The 14,512-nt window shown below is 48.0% G+C and overlaps 1 protein-coding gene across 1 annotated transcript in view; it reads right to left on the bottom strand.

Annotated features, from left to right (window-relative positions):
• ANAPC1 (anaphase promoting complex subunit 1) overlaps positions 1 to 14,449 on the bottom strand; it is a 168,091-nt gene extending 153,642 nt beyond the window's left edge. Inside the window, exon 1 of the mRNA XM_073628045.1 lies at positions 14,263 to 14,449. The gene's annotated coding sequence lies outside the window, so the exon portion shown is untranslated. The remainder of the gene's footprint in view (positions 1 to 14,262) is intronic.
• Positions 14,450 to 14,512: the final 63 nt, after the last annotated feature.

Raw genomic sequence — 14,512 nt, 5'->3', positions numbered from 1 at the left:
GCTGGTTCTTGAGGTCCAGGATCCCTCTGTATGTCCCATACTTCTTTTTCCTGAACGCAGTATGGGTCTATTATTTTGTTTGAAGTATTGTATGTTGTATATATATTCTCTCCATATTTCCTGATGAAGCAGATCTTTAGAATTAGGAAACCTTCAGAATTTTGAAAATACACTGATCGGTATGTTATTGAGGGTATAGCTGGGAGTTGTTTATGTATTATGGGATAGTCGCTGCTATTTGTATTGGCTGTGGTCTTCCATGATTTTTTTAATCCTATGATATAAAATTAGAAATGGTATCATTTTCTTACCTTAAATGTAGAATGTGAAAAGTCCCAGGGGGGAACTGATCAAAACTGGAACGGACAGAGAATCTTGAACAGCTGTATATGGCAGCCAATCAGCTGCTATCTTCAGCTTGTTCAGTTAAGCTTTGAAAATTAAAAGCAGAAGCTGACTGGTTGCCATGCACAGCTGCTCCAGAATCTGACTGCTCCAGTTTTGATAAATTCCTCTCCCACAGGGTTTTTTTTCCCCAATGACTTTCCCAATATTTTTAACTGCTTAGAAAATTAGACACTTTATAACTCTGCTGTATGGGCAGCCGGCATCTGTTTAAAAGCTGATCATCTGATCAAAGCTGAAGGTAGGTGGGTGATCGGAATGCCTGGCGTGAAAGGGGCCTAACTGCAGCCAAAATATTTTTTTATTGTGTAGGGAAGGGTTGGTTTGATTGACCCTAGGCTTGAAAACACAAATTGCTTTAATGTGTGCTATTTTTTTTTTTTTTTTTAATTACGACTTGTATTAGCTGCAGTATACTTAGAAGAAGTGTATTGGATGCAGAAGATTCATTAGGTAACAGCAACAGATTGAATATCGATGGAACAGGTAGCAGCTGGGCAGATAAGTATTAACTGTGTTTATAGAGGCACCTCCATGTTTAACCTGTGGCCTTCTTTTTCATGTCATGAAATTCTTACTGTGTTTTTCTGCCTCTTTGTATGGCCCTCTGTGAGTTCTCAAACTTCTCCTTTTTCTCCTCACTTCAGTTTGTTTCAAATGAGCAATGCACAGGTTCTTTTCTGAGTTAAAGCAAAGTTCCAGGCAAAAATACAACATAGTCTTTTTCAATAGAATGCCCCGCCCCCCCTCTTTTTTGGATTTTTAAAAAAAATTTTCCCTCTTTGTTTATAGTACGTTTTCTTTGGTTTTCACATCGACTTCCACCCTACCTCGGTACATCATTTCCTGTGGCTGCATTGGCTCCTGGGATTGATGACACAGTCATTTGGCTTCCCTGCTGCTAGCATTGAGTTATTCATAAACGGGTAATGACGCAATGCTAAGCGGAGATCCGCGCCATCTTTAAATAGGTAATGTATAGTGGCAGTGAAGTGTTTTGTTTGCATTGTTGCCAGGAGGGTGCACTTCCCTCACCCTGCAAATGCAGGAGATTGGGAGAAATCCCGGAAGAGAGACCCAGCGGGCTTCACATGCTCACAGTCCAGATGGCCACACTGTTGCAAAGAAGAACACAGTGAGTAATCAATGCTGCACAAGTAACGAAAAGGGGACACTGTTAACGATTGCCAATCTTAAATGAACGAGCAGTAACAATCACGGGGGTAATATAAAAAAATAAAATGCCGGAACTATGCTTTAAAGTGAACGTAAATCTTTGTTTTTTTTTAAATTGTTTTTTTTATTAAAAACTAACAAACAAACATGTTATGCATGGTATTGCACAGTGGCCCAAACTTCCTCTTCTTGGGTCCCCTACCAGCGATCTTGGCTCCTCCTTTTCACCAAGGAGCTATAGGGGCACTCATGCAAGCTTGATCCCGAGTTGGGCTGTTTATATCTAAAGACACATACACAGCACAGCTTGGCCCCTCCCACACCTGTTAATGTTTAACTGCTTACCAAATGCCCAACGCATATGTAGGGTGGGGTTGGATTATGGTATTAAAAGAAAGAAAAAAAAAACTGCAGCCTACCAATTCTTACATGTGGTGGCCATTTAGTTTCCTTGTTAGCCTTGACCACATTGGAGTGATTTGTCATACGATTTGACAGGTCAAATCATACAAGTCTCAGCCTATTGCTGGCAATGGCATTGTTCTAATCGGTGCGATATCGACTTTGCGACGCCACACCGATTTGCAAAAGTAGTTCCTGCACTACTTTTGCCGATTTTAGATGCGACTTCAATAGACATCTGTGCATGAAGCCGCACAGATATCTTTCAAGTAGCACCTGGAATCATGCTGACCTACTACTTTGAAATCGTGCTACTTCACTTGAAGTTGCATGAATTCAAAGTAACATCAATGTGAACCAGGGCTAAAGGCTTTTTCTGCCTCTATGTTCACCTGGTGATTCAGCCAGTACCTCTGTTATTTTCAACATCCTTTAACAGACCAAGCTGTCCAGCAAAAGTGGTAGTTAGAGTGTAAGACAAAGAATACCAACAGGGGTGCTTACAATGATCAACTTTTATTAATGTAAAACCTTTATCCCAAAAGAAAAAAAAAAAAAAAAAGAAAAAAAGTTGCTTAACACTTCTTAAAAAGTGTTAGCTGGAGTTCAGCTTTAAAAGGGGCTGTAAAGGTAGAAGGTTTTTTTATCTTAATGCATTCTATGCATTATGATAAAAAGCCTTCTGTGTGCAGCAGCCCCTCTCAGCCCTCCTCCTACTACTTACCTGAGGTCCCTCTCTGTCCAGTCATGTCCACAAATGTCTCAGCTGCCCGAGATTCTCCCTCCCTGATTGGCTATGATAAAACAGCAGCGCCATTTGCTGCCACTTCTGTCAATCAAAGTCAGCTAGCCAATCAGGAGAGAGGGGGCAGGCCCGGGTCGGGGCTTCATGTCCGAATAGACACAGGGAGCTGTGACTCGGCCAGCTGCTTGCTGTGGGGGCAATAAACAGGAGGGGAGGGGCCGGGATCACAGAAGAGGGACCCAAGAAGAGGAGGGTCTGGGCTGCTCTGTGCAGCTCCACTGCAAAAGAGCAGGTAACTATGACATGTTTGTTATTTTTATTGGGGTGGGGGGGGGGGACACGAGACTTTACAATCACTTTAATTTCTTTGTCAAGTATATCTAAATCTGCTAGTATAACACTACCCTCCCCCTAAAATGATGTTGTCTAATTGCTCCTCCAGTGGAGTGAAGACACCTTAAGAGAGGAAGCGTGTTGCTGGTCGGATCATCAGGTGAAAATAAATGAGAAAAAAAAGCCTTAAAAAAGAAACCAAATGCATCCAGCACATGTAAGGATTGATTAGATGCAAAATATTACTGGGATGTTTGATACTGCAGCCATGGTTCAATGTTGTGTGCTGAGAGCACGCTCACAGCACACTGACCAAGATGTACCTGAAAGCGAAGGATAAGCTCAGGCGAGTTCGCAACCTGCACGTGCAGAGCCCGGCAGGAAGTTGGCACTGCACATCGCTAATCACAGGCAGTGAGGCATTTCTCAATCCGCCACTGCAGAGATCGAGAAATGTCTCACTGACTGTGATTAGCGATGTGCAGTGCCGACTTCCTGGCGGGCTCTGCACATGCGGGTTGTGAACATGCCTGAGCTTATCCTTATTGAAAGCTACCAGTCACCATTAATGATCAGGACCTGATGTAAGGCACTCCTGATCATGTGGCTGTAGTCGCATATTAAGGAACTCTGGGGGGTTATTTACGAAAGGCAAATCCACTTTGCACTACAAGTGCACTTGGAAGTGCAGTCGCTGTAAATCTGAAATGAGGGGGAAGCTCTGCTGATTTTATTATCCAATCATGTGCAAGCTAAAATGCTGTTTTACTTGCATGCTTCCCCTCGGATCTACAGCGACTGCACTTCCAAGTGCGCTTGTAGTGCAAAGTGGATTTGCCTTTCGTAAATAACCCCCTCTGTCTCTACTCCTTCAGAACCCCTTAAAGGGCTGGTGGCAGGTGGCAGCAAGCAGTTTAAATGTGTGTTCAATACCACTTTAATGTGGGAAGTGGAGTTGTTTATCACCATTAACCCTGTCTGTACTATCCTGACAAGTCTGGATGTACACACAGTGTCCTGATAAAGGGTTAAAGATTTCAAGGCTTGGGTGGTACATTGTATTGTAATGCACTTTTTAAACAAAACTGTACATACAGCTTTCCCCCAATTGCACATTGCAAGTAATTCTGAACAATACAAGCTGCCTATAGTGTGTTATGTATAAACTTTCTCCAATGAAACAACTTGAACAGTAAGAATTTTTTATTTTTAGATATGCTGTGTGAATGGGAAAACAAACATGTAGTGTGTGTGGTCTTAAATTAAACTGCAGAGGTGTAAACTGAATTTAAAGAACTCCAGGGATTACCAAAATGTGCTGGTTTACATCAGGTTAAGTCTAGAGAAGTGTATGCCATCTGGTGGACTTATCTCTTTATGTACAATTGACAGTTTCACTGAGTGCAGGGATTACAGCCATTCCTGAGCAAATGTAAAAGCTGCTATTAAGACTCAATAGGGGCTATGGATCCACCCACTGCCATACGCTGTCAATCAAAAGTAAAGCGGACCTGATGGGGAATTAGTCTCTCAGTTCCACATCAGGATCCACCCATTCCTTATACAAACCCCCATTTACTAAAACTGGTGCAGCTGTGAATAGTAACCAATCAGCTTCTAGGTTTAATGCCTGGTACACCCGATGAGATTATCGGACGAATGATCGTCCAATTTTTTTTTTTTTTGCATGCTAGTCTCATATCGAAAATAAGAGGTTATTAAAATAGCAAATTTTTATTCTGTCGTACGAGAATTTTTGTAAGTGATGTAATGTGTTGTATTGTATTTTCAGACGACAACTATACTAATTAAACAAAAATCGTACGATCTGGTATCGTACAAGAAACATTTTCAGGCTTGATTGTGTGTATGGGCCTTTATCGTCAAAGCTTAATTTAACAAGCTAAAGTTAGAAGCTGCTTGGTTACTATGCACAGCTGCACCAGTTTTACCAAATCTCCCCCCCCCCCCCCCCCCCCGTGTGTCTGTTAGTGTGACCAGTGCAATGGTTGGGGATGGAGGGAGTGCACAAAGGAAGGTGTGCACAGTGTAGACACTCCGACCTCAGTGCAGACACTAACAGATTCAAGTACCGGTCTCTGACAGGCGCAGGTAAACACCAACACTTTCTCTTCTGCAATAAAAAGCTGCCTGCATGCAGTTTTCAAAAAACGGAAAATTGTATACTCACCTTTTCGTAATTTTCCTTTCCTGTCGTATCTTCATGGCAGCATACACTTTGGGTTGTGACTCCGCCCCTCACAACCTGATAGGACCACATAGCTATAAGTTGTAAAGATGGCCCCCGCCCCAGTATTCTCCGTAAATATCACCTCAGACGGGTGGGAGATTGTATGCTGCCATGAAGATACGACAGGAAAGGAAAATTACGGAAAGGTGAGTATACAATTTTCCATTTTCCTGTCGCATCATGGCAGCATACACTTTGGGGAGTAACTCACAAAGACTGGGTGGGAATTCAAACTAAGTTTATTAACAAAGAACAGAAGAATTGGCCTGGATAACGGATCTTCCGAAATCCACAGTGGATAAGCAGGCGGAATCCACCTTGTAATGGGACATAAAGGTGCTCCTGGAAGACCAGGTGGCCGCTCTGCAAATTGTCTCCGCCGAGACTCTACAATATGCTGCCCAGGAGGTTGCCACTGCCCTAGTGGAGTGTGCCCTTAAGCCCTCAGGTACTTGATGATTGCTCAGTGAGTAGGCCTTTTTGATGGTCTTTACCAGCCATGACGCAATGGTGCGTGAGGATGCCGCTTGACCTCTCCTGAATCCATGGGGAATGATTAGGAGACTTTCCGTTTTCCTGATGGATCTGGTAGCTGAAAGATACTCCAGGACATTACCCTTGACGTCCAGAGGGTGAGGATCGCCTTGTTCCGTACTGAGAGCCGGAAGGTTAATCTCCTGGTTGAAGTGAAAGGATGAGGATACCTTGGGAATGAACCGGTCCGAAGGTTTCAAGACTAATCTGTCTGGCAATACAATCAGATATGGATCACTGACCATTAAGGCTTGCATCTCTGACACCCTCTTAGCTGATGTTATGGCTATCAGGAATGAGACTTTCAGCGTCAGATCCCATAAGGATATGTTCTCATTAGGAAAGAAGGGCTCCTTAGATAGGGCTTCCAGTATGACTGAGAGGTCCCAGACTGGGAAGGAAGGTTTTTTAGGCGGCCTCAGCTTTAGACAGGCCCGTTGGAACTGAACCTCAAGGGGATCTCGTGCCCATCTGACTCCTGTCAAGGCGGACAGGGCCGAGACTTGGACCTTTAAAAGGTACTTGATCTAAGGCCCTTCTCTAGGCCTAGTTGAAGGAACTCCAGGACCTGTGACACCGATGGCGAGGATGGGTCCCAACTTTGCTGTTGAGCAAAGGCAGTAAACTTCTCCCAGACTCGCCTGTATTATTCGTGGTAGGCCTCCTGGTCTGGAGTAGGGTATCCACTACCCTCTGGGAACAGCCTTGCTCTAGGTACCTAGCCCTTTCAGTCTCCAAGCCATCAAATGTAGCTTCTACGGGCTCGGATGAAGAAGATGACCTTGGGAGAGTAGGTCTGGCGACAACGGAAGGGGCAGGGGATCTGCCGTATTCAGCTGCATCAGAGCGGTAAACCATGGCCTCCTCGGCCAGAAGGGAATCACTGCTACCACCAGTGCCGATGACTCCTTGAGTCTCAGGAGAAACCTCGCTATATGAGAGGAGTTGGAGGGAAGATGTATCCCAGCTGGAAATTCCAGGGGTGCAGGAGACAATCCGTCCCCTCCGCCGAAGGGAATGGTACTCTTGATAGGAATGTCCGACATTTCGCATTCTCTGGGGTTGCCGCCAGGTCTATGTCTGGTGAACCCCAAGTCCGGGATATGAGGACGTAGGCCTGTGGGTTCAGAGACCACTCGTGGTTGGAGGTGAAGTTCCTGCTCAGCGAGTCGGCCAACACGTTCTGGGCTCCAGGAACATAGACTGCCCTTAGGCTTAACAGGTTCAGTTGTGCCCACTCTAGGACAGGACGGACCTCCTGCATCACGGACCTGCTTCTGGTGCCCCCCTGCCTGTTGACATAGGCAACCGCAACCTTGTTGTCCATTCTCAGAAGAACATGTCTTCCTTTCAAGAGGGAGCTGAAGGACAGGAGCGCCTGGAGTGCTGCTCTCATTTCTAACACATTTGACACTGTGTCCTGAATGGCCAGCGGCCTTGAGCCGCAAAGTGCTGATGGTGAGCTCCCCACCTCTGCAGACTGGCATCTGAGGTCACCGTCTCCTGGTGAGGGGTGATAATGTGCTTGCACCTTCCTAGGTTGCGAGGCCAAGTCCACCACAGCAATGATTGCTTCACCTCCTGAGGGATGTGAATCGACTGGGACATTGAAATCCCGTTCCACTGGCGCAGGAAGGAAATTTGGAAAGGCCTCGAGTTCCATTGCGCCCACTGAACCATCGGAATGGTGGATGCCAAGGAGCCCAGGATACTGAGGCATATTCTGGCTGGTAGTCTCTTGGCCGAGATAGCCTTCTTCACCTTCTGAATCAGGGGAGGGATCTTCTCCTCTGGAAGCTCCACCGTGTTCTCTCTCGTGTCCAGCTCGGCCCCTAAAAAGACCATTCTCTGAGTGGGATGGATACTGCTTTTCCCCCAGTTTATCAGCCACCCTAGAGACTGTAAGGTTTTTTTTTTTTCACCAGGATTCCCCGATGCTGGATGAGAGACTCCTTGTTGTCTGAAAGAAGCAGGATGTTGTCCAGGTAATGGTGGACTCTCAATCCCCTCTCTCTCAAGTGGGCTATCACGAGCAATAGGACCTTCGTGAACATCCTGGGTGCGGTGGAGATTCCAAACGGAAGACTTCGAAATTGGAAGTGCCAGCTGTTTACCGTAAATCGGAGGAATCTCTGGAATTCTGCGTGAATCGGGATATGTATGTGTCTTGAAGATCGATCGAGAGCATCCAGTCTCCCGATTTATCGCTTGGAGAATTGATTGAAGGCTCTCCATCCTGAATGTTTCTACCCGGATTGACCGGTTGAGTTTCTTTAGGTCCAGGACAGGACGAAAGTCCCCTGACTTTTTTCTTACTAGAAAGAGTGGGGAATAGAAACCTTGACCTCTTTGAGATGGTGCGACCTCCACTATTGCTTGTTTCCTTAACAGGTCCTGGATATACTGGACCAAGGACAGCCTTTTCTCTCTGGAAGGAGGAAGTTTGGTTGCGCAGAAGTGACCCCTTGGGGGGCGGTTCTTGAACGACCACCTGTGCCCGACCCGGTTGGTGGATACTGTCCATGGATCTTTTATCAATTCCGCCCAAACCAACTTGAATCCTGTGAGCCTGGCACCCACTACCGCTGGTTGGGCGGGCGTACCTTCAAAAAGGATTCTGTTCATTGGAGGCCGGGGTCTTGGTTTTTTGGAACTTGAGGAAGGACGTCTGAGGGTTCTTCCAAGTTCTCCTGTACTCCTTCCCAGGCCTATAGGATTTTGCATCCCTGTATCTCTCCGGGAGATTGCGCTTGAAGGGAGGCGCTCTTTGTTGTATTGGTCTTCTGTCTGACGGGATAAGACCAGACTTCCCGCCTGTCACTTTGGATATTGCTGTATCCAGCTTTGCACCAAAGAGGTTAACTCCATCATATGGAATCCTGCACCAGTTGGACTTTGAGGCCGGGTCGGCTGACCAGGGTTTAAGCCATAACGCCCTCCTGGCCATTACCGTAGCTAACATAGATCTCGAAGCGGACCTAATGGTATCCACAGAGGCTTCCGCCACGAAACCTCCTGCGAGACTGAGTTCCTGTAGGGCTTTAACGATCTGGTCTTGGTCTGCGTCTTCGGCCACGAGTTTCACGGTATTTGATGACCAACCGGAAATAGCTTTCCCGACGGCGGCCAGCGCCACTGCTGGTCTGCAGGCACCCCCTGCAAAAACGTAAGCCCTTTTAAGGTCCGTATCCACTTTCCTGTCCAGGACATCCCTGAACGTCACTGCGTCCTCAATGGGAAGCGGCACATCAAAGAGGCATCCACCACTGGAGGGGAAACCAGGGGAGATACCCTGGGTTCTTTTAGAGGATATAACTTGGTAAGTCTGTTAGAAAGACTAACTTTCTTCTCTGGATTCTGCCATTCATCTTTAATAAGCTCATCCAGTTCCTCTATGAATGGAAAGGCTTCAGGCACCTTCTTGAGATTCGGAAAGTACTTCCTTTGTCTCTGTTGTACCTCTTCAGGTTCTTCCCAGTTAATCGATTCCTTGACCGATTTCACAAAGGGCCCTATGAGCGAAAAATCAAACCCTGCTGCCGCCTCCAGTTCTTCCTCATCTGACGGGAATTCTTGTTCCCTAGACGTACTGGGATGGGATGGAGAGGTGCTCAGGGCTGTAGCCTCCACGTCTGGAGTTGAAATATGCGTAGCAGGGACCCCGGTAGGTTCTACAGTGACCAGCTCTTTTTCTCCGGTGGCTTCATCCATACATTTGCGGCAGGCTAATCTGTCTGGTAGGGCTGTGGCCCCGCATACCCAGCAAGCATTCCCCGCTGGACGGGAAGGATGTGCAGGAGACTGACGTCTACGAGCAGGGGATCTTCTGTAATGGGAATGTCTATGCCTAGAGTAGGAACGGCTCCTTCTACGGCTTCCCCTGTGGGCTGAGCGACTTCTGCCGCGTGAGCGGCTTCGCCTATGGCTGGAGCGGCTCCTCCTGCGTGAGGTCTCTCTTTGCCTTGATTTAGACGATCTTGATGACCTGGTAGGGCTGACCAATTAGGCAGCATTAGAACGATCCTGCTCTCTTTTTCAATCTTCACTACTTACCATGAACATCCCCCCCTTACCTATTGGGCTGATGGTGATCTGCTGGGGCAGCGGTCTCCATAGAAAGGATAACTGTGAAACCCTGGAGGGATACAGGCAAGTATAAACATGCAAGCAAAACTATCAAGGTACCAGGGAAGAGAAAAAACACTTACCCCAGGGAGGGAGCGATCAGAGGAGAGGCAGAGCTGATAGCAGAGTTTGACAGCAGCGTCAGAAATGCTCAGGAAGCTGGAGGCATCAGAAACTGACATTCTGAGCCTTTTAAAAGGACCGCCATGGCCGCCAGGGTCACGTCCCGCCCGCAATTGCGCAGTAGCGCCGAGCCGCGCTCTGCGCCATCTTGGAACTTGGCAAACCTGCCAGGACGCCCTAAAACCGCTCACTGCGCATGCGCGGAAGCGCTGAGACGCCCGACCGCACAGGGGAGACACAGAGGAGTACCACAATGCCCAGCAAGCTGCACCAAAAAGTGGGAAAGGCAGATGGAGACCGCTGCACACAACTAAGCCTGTTTAAGGCTTATACTGAGGCCGCCTATACCCCTGAGATCACCAGAGTGGGGTTCCTTCCATCTAGCTCATTTAGAGGCTGTACAGGCAAGGACTTCCACCCAGGAGAGGCTAGAACCTGGCTGGGGCGAATTCGGTAAGGGGGTGCTTCTGACATCTTCAGTCCTTCAGGTGAGGAAAAATAAGAGAATACTGGGGCGGGGGCCATCTTTACAACTTATAGCTATGTGGTCCTATCAGGTTGTGAGGGGCGGAGTCACAACCCAAAGTGTATGCTGCCATGATGTGACAGGAAATGTAGGTTTAGTTTCACTTTAAGTGAGTATTTACGCCTGGAGGTGGGAACAAAACTGACATGACAACAACGTTGATGTGAATAGGGCACATAACTGACGTACATGAAAACTGAGGTCACCGTGCATGGAAACTGATGTCTCTGCAAGTGAAATCTGCACAATTTCCCCTTCAGTTGCCATCAACTTTAATGCACGTATGATGCGAGCACTTGCAGTCAAGGTAGCTGCTTCCGTTTGATCTGCAACTGCCATGGTGCTGCACATGGGATCAGTTTTGACACCAGCCATTTGATGGTTTGACAGTTTGGTTGAGGACACAAGCAAACGTGACAGTTAGCAATCCCGTGTTTCACCAGATTTGCCGACCTGTCAGAACTGGTAATGGAAATGACGTTCCGTCGCCGCCATCTTGTTACACCCACCGGAGTCTGGTATTTCACACTTTTTTTAACCACTATAGTGACATTCAGGCTCCTTTCACACTGAGGCGCTTTGCAGGTGCTAAAGTGCTAAAAATTGCACCTGCAAAGGGCCCCGAAAGAGCTGCTCAATGCACTCGAATGTGAAAGCCCCGAGGGCTTTCACACTGGATCGGTGCGCTTGCAGGGCGGTCTAAAAAGTCCTGCAAGCCGCATCTTTGGAACGATGTATTTATCGCTGCTAAAGCGCCCCTTCCCATTGAAAACAATGGGGCAGCACTGCAAACCCGCCCGCAAAGCACCGCAGCAGCGGCGTTTTGCGGGCGGTTTTAACCATTTTTCGGCCGCTAGTAGGGGGGTTAAAACCACCCTGCTAGCGCCGCTGTATCGCCAGCGCCCGCACGCCTCGGTGTGAAAGTAGCCTTAGTGTTTTTAAATTTGTCTGACTAATTTGATGTTGAATTGTAAAAGCAGCGGCAAGCAAGCCTGCTGACCTCACAGGTTTACTGATCTGAAAGAACACCGCTGATTTTACAATTCAACATAAAAACAGTCATATGGATTTCCAAATACTGAATTTCACTATATAAGCTCAGTTTAGTGGTAAAAATAAGTGTGAAATGCCAAACATCGGTGGGTGTAACAAGATGTCCGCTTGCCGCTTTCTCACGGTATCCTTACTGTGGACGAGTGCAGGGTGTAGCAAGATGGCGATGGAACGTCACTTTCGTTTCAAAATCTGATGAAACATTGGCATTCTAGGAATAGAACTGTTTTTTTGAAACCGTTAAATCAATGTGTTTGGTTTCACTTTATGATTTACTGCTGTTCAGGGGCTCCGTGCTTCACCAAAAATGGCAGCCTCCAGCAAGAAGAAACAGGAGCAGTGCTGGAGGAAATTTACAGCACACACTATTAATTTTGGTAGCATAATTATTAATGTGGAATGCATGTTCCTTGCCAAAGAAGATTATTTTTTTGTTATGGGTAAAGTTCCGCTTACAGTTACCTGACACCACTCTCAATCCAGCGCTCTCCACTTCCTAGATTCTCAGGCATTACTGACAGCAGTGGGAGCCATTGGCACCTGTTGCTGTCATTCAAATCCTGTTAGGAGGGAACTGAGGTGGGGCCAAGCTACACTGTATGCGCGTCTTTGGATGCACACAGCCTGGCCTAAAGTGTTACTAAACCCTGTTTTTTTTTTTTACATTAAAATAAACATGTTATACTTACCTGCTCTGTGTAATGGTTTTGCACAGAGCAGCCCCTTTTCTCGGGTGCCATGCTGGTGCTCCTGCCGGATGCCCCCACAGCAAGCAGCTACGCTCCTGAGCTGCGGCTCTGAGTGTCCATTCACACATGGAGCCGTGGCTCAGCCCCGCCCCCTCTGTCTCCTGATTGGCTTTTTTTTTTCACAGCCAGTGAGCCAAATCAGGTGTGGAGTGCGAGTCCCCGGAGTGCCAAGGTTCTTGTGGACATCGCTGGATCGAGAGGGGGCTCAGGTGTGTACACAAAAGGTTTTTGACCTTCGTGCATAAAGAGAAAAAACCTTGTGCCTTTAAAACCATTTCAAGAGCGCGCCTGCACGATTGCCTCCATAGACAGCGGCTCACTGAGGGGGCACTTGGAGAAGAGAGCACTAGAAGAGAAGGATCGGGTCTGCTCTGTGCAATACCATTACACAGAGCAGGTAAGCATGACATGTTTATTTTTCTAAATAGCTTTACAATTACTTTAACCTGAAACATAGGGCGAGCCAATGAAGAGGCTGCCAGTGTGATTGCGGTCGCCTCTGCATAGGGTGCCCACGTGTCCTGGATAGCAGGTCTGTCCTGGGCACCCTCATTCCGGGACAATACAGTTTCCCGCAATTGCCCCCTGGCCCTGGAACGATCTGATGCCCTCTAAAATATCCCTCACATCGCTGCTGTCACTCACTGACAGCCTGTGGTGGACCCCTGGCTGGTGAGACCCCTATTACATGAGCCGTTGGCTCAGTGCCCAAATGGTTGCTAGCTGCCGCTCCGCATCTAGCAACCAGTGACATCACGAGGAGGAGAGAGACAGAGCCCCAGCATTCACAGCGGGGAAGATTTAACTTCCTCCTTCTCCGCACCTACTGATTAGCTCCACCCACCTCCTCCCTGCATCGTTCAGCCAGCAGCATGCAGAAGTGCACGAAGGAGAGATGAGTTTTGTAGAAAGGAAAGTGAATCCAAAGCACTCACCATGGACAGATAGGGGTTAAAATCCTCAGTCAGCTCTCCCCAGCAGCCAACATTCTGTGCTGAACTGTCAGCACTTCAAGGAGCTCCAAGTGTGTGTCAGCCTGGAGCTAGCACTGATAAGAAGACTGTAGGCAGATAAGGGGTCTGCAGAAGAGGAGAGGACACTGACAGATGAGAATACACCCTCAAAAGATGGAAGGAGGACACATCCTTAGATATGAGGGCAGGGTTCATGCTGGGATGTGACCCCCCCCCCCCAGTGAAGAACTACATGTCCCAGCATTAGCATGTGAAATCTATGGGGTCACACCCTTAATTCTCACGGGCCGATGCTGGGACCTGTATTCCTTCAATTTTGGGGGGGGGCATCACATCCTTAGCTATCAGCCGTTCAAGCTGGGACTTGTAGTCCTTTACTTTTGGGGGATGTGACCCCCCCCAAAAGTGAAGGACTACAGGTCCCAGCATGAACCCCTCAGAGCTGAAGATGTGACACCCTCTCCAGCCCCCGCATGAGAGGTGTCACATCAGCAGCCAGTGGTGGGAGGGGTGTTCACTTTCCCGATGCCCCGGCGTGTCAGACTGGTGGCAGGCTATGGGTGGAAAGTGGCACATTGCATCTGGCGGCAGGCTACGGTGGCAAGTGGCACGCTGCATCTGGTGGCAAGCTCAGGGTCTACATTTCCCCTCCCCCCATCTTTTTTTGGTAGAGGGGGGTGTCCCTGAATGGCAGTTTGGAAATGTGGTCACCCTACCTCAGCAGCACAGGCCGGGGTGTCAGCACTGTACAATGAGAAGGATGGTGGGTGCAATAAGAATACACAGAGACCTCACATGACAGTCAGCCTCCCTCTGTCCCTGCCTGCCAGCTGAGTGTATGAATAGCACGGCCGGGCCGCACACACCTGGTTATAAAGTAATCGTCCGCCCGTGCTCCCGGCGCTGCAGTGGGCTCAGCTTCCTCATACAGAACCCTGAGGAGAGATGACACGAGTCTGGAGTGCGCTGGACGGGCCGAAAATCAAGGCAAAGCGGTTCAAATGAAGGCGGCCATCTTGGGACTTCCCGTCAGACACTGCGCGGGAGAGCCACCAATGTGGTCACGTCAATGGAAGTGTATGGGGGACATCTTGGTACAGGCGGAAGTGACAACGT

This window comes from Aquarana catesbeiana, linkage group LG04 (assembly GCF_042186555.1).
Source record: "Aquarana catesbeiana isolate 2022-GZ linkage group LG04, ASM4218655v1, whole genome shotgun sequence".
Lineage (NCBI taxonomy): Eukaryota > Metazoa > Chordata > Amphibia > Anura > Ranidae > Aquarana > Aquarana catesbeiana.
This window is presented reverse-complemented; position numbering and strand designations above follow the sequence as displayed.